We start from the raw sequence: 7,873 nt of genomic DNA, 5'->3' as shown, positions 1-7,873 counted from the left end.
TACTTCGAAGGTGAGTCGTCCTCGTTTTACGTCTATGATTGCACCGGCAGTTGCTAAGAATGGTCTTCCTAGTATAATAGGTGTAGTATCATCTTCTCTAATGTCCATAATTGTGAAGTCAGTGGGAATGTAAAATTGACCTATGCGTACGGGAACGTTTTCAAGGATTCCTACAGGATATTTGATGGAACGATCTGCTAGTTGCACGGACATTTTGGTCGGTCTTAATTCTCCCATTTCCAGTTTCTTACATATGGATAAAGGCATAACGCTAATTCCGGCTCCTAAATCGCATAAGGCTTTGTCGATGACAAATTTTCCTATGTGACAGGGTATAGAGAAACTACCCGGATCCTTGAGTTTAGGAGGCATGTTTTGGATTATAGCGCTACATTCGGCAGGGAGTGTAACGGTTTCGCTATCCTCAAGTTTCCTCTTATTAGAAAGAATTTCTTTTAAGAATTTAGCATATGAGGGCATCTGCGTAATAGCTTCGGTAAACGGAATTGTAACGTTTAATTGTTTAAGGAGATCAACAAATTTTCTAAATTGGCCCGCATCTTTGGTTTTAACAAGCCTTTGAGGGTACGGTATAGGTGGTTTGTAAGGTGGTGGAGGTACATAAGGTTCCTTCTTTTCTAGGGTTTCCTTATTACTCTCTTCCTTTTCCTTAGGTTCACTTTCCTCAGTTGATTTCTTAGGGTTTTGGTTTTCTATCCTTGGGTCAGACGGTCCTTCCACCTCCGTTCCACTTCTTAATATAATTGCATGAGCTTGGCTTCTCGGATTAGGTTGGGGCTGTCCAGGGAATGTACCAGTTGGGGCAGCAGTAGGTGCTTGTTGTTGAGCTACTTGTGATATTTGTGTTTCTAGCATTTTGTTATGGGTAGCCAAGGCATCTACTTTGCTTGCTAGTTGTTTAAGTTGTTCGCCAGTATGTATGTTCTGGTTTAAGAAATCTTTATTGGTTTGTTGTTGGGAAGCTATAAAGTTTTCCATCATGATTTCCAAGTTGGATTTTCTAGGGGTATTATTGTTAGGATTCGGTTTCTGATATCCCGGAGGTATAGATGGGGCTTGATTTGGAGACTGTCCAGGTGCGTATAAAGCATTATTACTCTTATATGAAAAGTTTGGATGGTTATTCCAATTTGGGTTATAGGTATTCGAGTAGGGGCTTCCTTGAGCATAGTTTACTTGCTCTGCTTGGATTCCAGTCAAGAGTTGACATTCCGCAGGAGTGTGGCCTTGGATTCCACAGACCTCGCAATTCTGAGTTATAGCAACCACGGCGGCTGGAGGTGATACGTTTAAACTTTCAATTTTCTGGACCAAAGCATCCACTTTTGCATTAACGTGATCAAGGTTACTTATCTCGTACATGCCAGTTTTCGGTTGAGGTTTTTCCACCGTTGTTCGTTCGGTTCCCCACTGATAGTGGTTTTGGGCCATGCTCTCGATAAGCTGGTAAGCATCAGCATAAGGTTTGTTCATTAGTGCACCACCTGCAGCGGCGTCTATTGTTAACCTTGTATTGTATAAGAGACCATTATAAAATGTGTGAATTACTAACCAGTCTTCCAAACCATGGTGTGGGCAAAGTCTCATCATGTCTTTGTATCTTTCCCATGCTTCGAAAAGAGACTCGTTGTCTTTCTGTTTAAATCCGTTTATCTGGGCTCTTAACATAGCTGTTTTGCTTGGCAGAAAATATCGGGCAAGAAAAACTTTCTTCAACTCGTTCCATGTGGTGACTGAGTTGGAAGGAAGAGATTGAAGCCATCTTCTAGCGCTATCTCTTAATGAGAAAGGAAAAAGACGAAGTCGAATTGCCTCTGAAGTGACACCATTAGCTTTAACAGTATCGGCGTATTGAACAAATACGGATAAATGAAGGTTTGGATCTTCGGTAAGATTTCCAGAGAATTGGTTCTGTTGCACAGCCTGCAACAGCGAAGGTTTGAGTTCGAAGTTGTTTGCTTCGATTGCGGGCGGAGCAATACTTGAATGCGGTTCATCTTGCGATGGAGCGGCGTAATCTCTAAGAGCACGAGCTGGTTCTGCCATCTCGGTTAAAGAAGGAAGATCTTTGAGATCAGGAAAGTCTATAGGAGGGAGATTGTTCTCAGCACGATATTCCCGAATTCGTCGTAAGACTCGGAGATATAGTTCGATATCGTTGATTCGTAGATAGAGCGGTTCACCTTGTGAGCGAGTGCGTGGCATACAAATCAACGAAAGAAAGAATAGAAGAAAAAGAAACCTTAGTCTCTACAGCGTAACGGAAGAGTTACGATATCGATTGAATAAAAGTCCCCGACAACGGCGCCAAAAACTTGATCGCTCGACTGTGTGCGTCGAGAATGGGGTACAAACTGCAAGTGCACAGTTCTATCGCGTAGTTTTAAAAGATATCGATCCCACAGGGACTTATGAATCGATATACCGTTATCTAAGGTTACTACGTAAATCTAAGGTTAAAAATGTTTGATTGTTTGGGGAAAAACTAAAGGCTAAACTAAGATCTGGATTAAATATTAATAAAACGGATATCGGTATGTAGTTCGTCAAAACTAGGGAATCAAGTCTTTGTCGGTTTCTTGGTTTTAAAATAAATCGTTTCAGTTAACTTTATTGGTTAAAGGTTTTATCTCAAACTCTCGCTCTGTTGAATAAACCATGATTTTATATTAATGTAGCTGTCACTTATAATTAAGTCAAAAACCATATTTTGAAAACAATAAAGTTGCAGAAACTTTTTTTAAGAAAACACTGACCGTTTTAAACACCCTTATCTCAAACTCTCGCTCTGTTGACTTAGGTTATATAATCAAATCCAAATGCTTAACTCTCGTCCTCACATTCAATCTTTAAAAATACTTTTTGGAAAAGGTCAGAATTTAATTAACTCTAAAACTTGCTCTCGCCCTGATCTAGAATTAATGCCTAACTTACACTGTCCAGTTAAAACCTCAAACTCTCGCTCTGTTGATTTTAACTTCTTTATGTCCTTTACTTTTGTAAAAAATCTTGTTATTAAACCTGTAAGTTGAGACCGTAAAAAGATTGATTTTAATTTTAAGTTTAGATAGACCGACTCAGTCTTGATCCCTTATTCTGCTTACTTTACATACCGATACCTAGGCGAATCAGCCAGACATGCTAAATAAACAAGAATACATATCATGCATAAACAGACTCATTCCAGGCAGATAATATAGATAAATAATAAAACAAAATATTAAATAATGATTAAAGAACCTGAATGCGTAATACAATAGTCTTGAACACTCCACCACAAGCCGGTAGGATTTGTTCTTCGATTCTTCAATTAAACAATAGATTAAACCAAGGAAATAAAACTAGAATCTAACGTAAGGTTAGATCCGATAAAAAGTTGCACAATAGTTTCCGGTGTAGAAACTATTATGCGAAAAATATCTAAATGCTAAAAAGGGAAAGGTAAATTGCCAGGGAAAAAGAATGTAGAACTTGCAAAAGAAATAAATAAAATAAACAATGTTAAGTTGCTGGAAAAGAAAATTAAGCAAAAGCGTGAAAAGAAAATTGGCAGCGCTTCGGCAATATGAGCGTGGAAAAACCCCGAGACTTTTAGGTTTTTGAGATGGCTATTTATATTGGTGCTGGTAACTGCCTTCCGTTTCTCCGGTTCTTCAACGTGGCTAAATGCACGGCGTGGATATAGGAGACCAACTCCTCAACGTCTCTTCTTCAAGTCTTCTGAGGGCGTTACTTGCGCCAAAAAGGTAGTGGAACGGTGTGACGCTCGTCACACCATGTGTGACGTCCGTCACAAGGTTGTTTTGCGTGACGCTCGTCACGCACCCTGTGACGTCCGTCACAGGCACAGCATTGGTGACTTGTGCGCTTTGGGCTGGGCTTTGGCAATTGGTTCCTTTTCTCTCCTTTTTGCACCTTCTTTTCTTCCGTTTTCACTTGTTCTTCAAAATGGACTACCTGAGACAAATAGGAAGAAAATACCACGTAATATCTCATAAAATGCAGTAAACCGAAATAAATAGTCATAGAATTTAATGGAATTAAGTCCTAAAATATGATATAATTTCGTGTTATCATTGTGCTTGGTGATCTCTGTGTGGTGAGATAAGTTCTAACCCTAACTTGAGTGCAATTAAGATAGGAGGATGGTATAGTCATGTTCGACTTGTGTGGAGTAGTCCTTAACAAGTTGGCTTGAGATCCATCTGCTCAGTGGTGTAGCGGGGTATTCGTTACCATTAGAGATATTAACTAAATCCAAGGTAAACCACACAAGTCGAGTCGCCACCGCACTTCTATTTATCCAAAGGAATGGTTAGAAAGCGAACAAATACCTAAAAGTTTTATCGAATCAAAAACTAGTAAAAATGTCAGAGATCTGGGTAAGGGGGTTGGTTATGCAATGGGAAGGTTTTAAGCACCCAAAACATCCTAGGTACTCCTAGGGAGCCCTTTTCATAAGTGTTGTTCTAGTCTAAAGGTTGTAGGTATATCTAAAGTATTATTTACTAAAGGGAAGGTTAAAAAAATGACTCGCAAGGATGTCACATCCACTGCCTACGTATCTCATCTGAGTATGAGAATCAGAGTCTTCGTAGCTTGGCTACCTATGGGTTAAAGAGAAGTGTGCTCGGTAAGACGTCGCGTCTTATGCCTATGTATCTCATCTGGAATGAGAATCAGAGCAAAATGTAGTTCGGCTAACTAGGGGTTAAGGATTGCCATCTGAACATGGACTTACAAAAGAGGACACCAGCTGTGTCAAAGGAGGGTGGGCAGTGTGTTCAACGTCCTAGCAGTAGGTGTCGCAGCTCGCTGAACCGAGTCTTAGGTAGTTACCTCTTTGCAATAGAATGAACTGACATGCCACAAGATCGGAGACGCACAGAAGGTCTAAAAATGGGGAAGCTCTGCTCTAGAGTTGTCATGCAATATAGACATATGTGTTAGGATTTACAAAGGGGAACATTTACCTAATGTTAGCATGCAAATAATAAGGGAATTCTACCTATGTTATCATACAAAGGGTTCTACCTAATAGGTGCTACCTAAACGGAACAAGAGTCGACGGATGGAGCGCGGAGAGGAGTTACGGATAAGGGTAGATGGCGATGCCGGAGGCAATCGAATTATAGGTAGATGGCGATGCCTGAGGCAATCTACTTACAAAAGGATGGATGAATGCGTGTTGGTTCTGTTAAGTTTTGAAAATGATTACTCGACGTTGGATCGAGCTTTTGGTCTTGTTTTGAAATGGTTATCAGATGTTTGTTTTAATTCTTGTATTAACATATGAATAAAGAATGAAAGAATAAACATTATACACTTCATGGGAGAGGGATACATTTGTTACGAATGGGGATTGTTCATGGCAATCAAATAATAAGAATATATGCCTCATACATCATACAAGTAGGCAACAATTAATCAAATCAGATGAGTAAACAGGTATATAATCAAACCAAAGAATCAAATAATGGAGCATTAAACAATTCATGGGAAGTATAAATATGTTAAACAATCAAACAATAGAAGCATGGACGAAAGAAACAAGTATAACAAATGACAGATGAATCAGACAGATGAAAATATGCACACGAAGGGTCCACTGAATAATTTAATCAGGAAATGAGGTAAGGACCAAATAAAATCAAGGTAAAAGGCCTCTAATATATGGAATATGAGATGAACGAGGGAGGATCGAAAGATTTCTTCAATTACCATAAGCAATCCCTAAGTCAAACATCGACCATAAAGAAGTCAACTGAAAATTCAAGTCAACTTAAAAAATAACAAATAAATAGCAAATTAATTAAGAAAATTATGAAAAATTAAAATAAATAAGGTGGGGTCAGGAAAACATCATCCCCCAAAAAGATTTTAAAAATAATGAAAATTGGCACGTGAATTAATAAAACAAGAATTAAAATTGGCACGTGAATTAAAAAGACTAGGTTAGAAATAAATCAAGAATAAATAGTAAATTAATCAATAAAATTATGAAAAATTAAACTAAATAAGGTGGGGTCAGGACATCATCATCCCCCAAATATATTTTTAAAATAATGAAAATTGGTACGTGAATTAATTAAAATAAAACAGAAGTCAAATTAAAAGTCCACCAACCAAACTAGGTCAAAAATAAATCCAAAATAAATTGAAAATGTGAAATAAAATTCCAAGAAAAGGTCAGGTTGACCATGAGACAGTGGTCAACCTTCATCCCAAAAATCAAATGCTAATAGTAATTTTAAGTCATAAAAATAAAATCAATAAAAAAAAGTGTGTTAAAATGGACCATTTAGAATAAGTAATTAAAATAAAATATTAATATTTAAAAAAATACGAAAATAAAAATTATATAAAATTAAATAAAACATTAAGAAAAGTGAAAAATATTTTTGGGTAATTTTATGGACGAAGAAAATATTTTAAATAAGAAAAATAAATATGAAAATGGAAGGATTAATGGTGATGAACATGGTAAGCAAGCGTAGATATGTCAAAACATGGCCATGGAAGAGATGATTACCTAATGGAAAATAGAAATGGAATGGAATCTGATATGTGATGAAGTTTTTCCTCCTTGCCACGAAATTCCAATGCTCCTTTAGGGTTATGGTTTCAGCTTCTTAAATAGGGTGGATTAGGTGTTCTCATGGGCTTTTTAATAAGTGATTTATCCATAAGAATAAAAGTGTGAAGTGAAGTGTAAAATGTTGTTATTTTGGGCCAAACTTAAGTGAATGGATGTCCAATGCATGGCCAAAAGAGGTAAAAAAACATGACTGGTTTGTGCAACATGCTTAGAAAATCTGATTGGGCCAGCCAGGCCCAAAATATGCCTAGAAAATCAAGTCATGGTGCCCACTGTAAATGAATGTATCTCTCAAACAATGGATCCAAATGATATGATTCCAAACGTATGTGAAAGAGGACATGGCAAGGTACAATTGTTGTGAAGAAATTATTTTCAAATAATGCCTTGAAGTGTAAGAAAACTGGCCAAGAAGTCTTGACAAATTTTGAAGATTTTGGACTTAGAAATTTTTCTAAGTGTCCTAAAAAAATGTCTCACTTTGACTATGCATAACTTTCTCAATTCTAACCCAAATGGAGCAAACTTTATATCTCTAGAAATCTTGGAACAAGAGAAACAACTCTCATGTTGTAGAAATATTCAAATGGAGCTTTTATCTTGATGCAAAATGAGCTTAAAGTGAGTGCAACGATCATGAAAACTTGCCCTAAATGGAAAGTCAACCATTTCCAAATTAAGTAACTTTTCCAATTCCTGATTAAATGATGAATCCATGATCCAACCTTGATCAAAATTCACATTTAGGATCCAATAGACATGAATTTTGAGATTCAACTCTCAAAAAGTCAGGAGTTGACTTTTCTTGCCCAATAGTTGACTTTTCCCAAACTGTATGATTCCTGATTCCATTGATCAATTGAAGCACTTCTAGCTCAAATAAAGAGCTAATTTTTTTATGTAGACCCTTGTGGACATATGGAGGGCCATGGAAAATAGTTTCACCCAAAGAATCAGAAATAAACTGATTTTATACCAAACCCTAGTTTTAGGGCAAAATGACCAGGAACTGATTGCACTGATTGCCAATGGATCTTTCTGAGATAATTGTGAATCTTCCTAGGCCAAGATGCCTCTCTAATCATGACATGGATGAGCTCCTCTACTTCCAACCAAACATTTTCTGTTGTAGGTAGCCATGAAACCCTAATTTTTGATTAAATCCAGATGAACACTCTGATAGCTTTGAATCCTTCACGGATGAACTGAGGACCATAATAAGATACTTGGACCCCCCTGAGACCTTTGAGACTT

General features: G+C 37.3%; 1 pseudogene; it reads left to right on the top strand.

The window, feature by feature from the left end:
* The first annotated feature begins 1,582 nt into the window (after positions 1-1,582).
* On the top strand, positions 1,583-1,682 carry LOC127089299 (uncharacterized; annotated as a pseudogene).
* The last annotated feature ends 6,191 nt before the right edge of the window (positions 1,683-7,873 follow it).

The sequence above is a fragment of the Lathyrus oleraceus genome, chromosome 5 (assembly GCF_024323335.1).
Source record: "Lathyrus oleraceus cultivar Zhongwan6 chromosome 5, CAAS_Psat_ZW6_1.0, whole genome shotgun sequence".
NCBI lineage: Eukaryota > Viridiplantae > Streptophyta > Magnoliopsida > Fabales > Fabaceae > Lathyrus > Lathyrus oleraceus.
The sequence above is the reverse complement of the archived record's forward strand: the minus strand, read 5'-3'. Positions and strand labels throughout refer to the sequence as shown.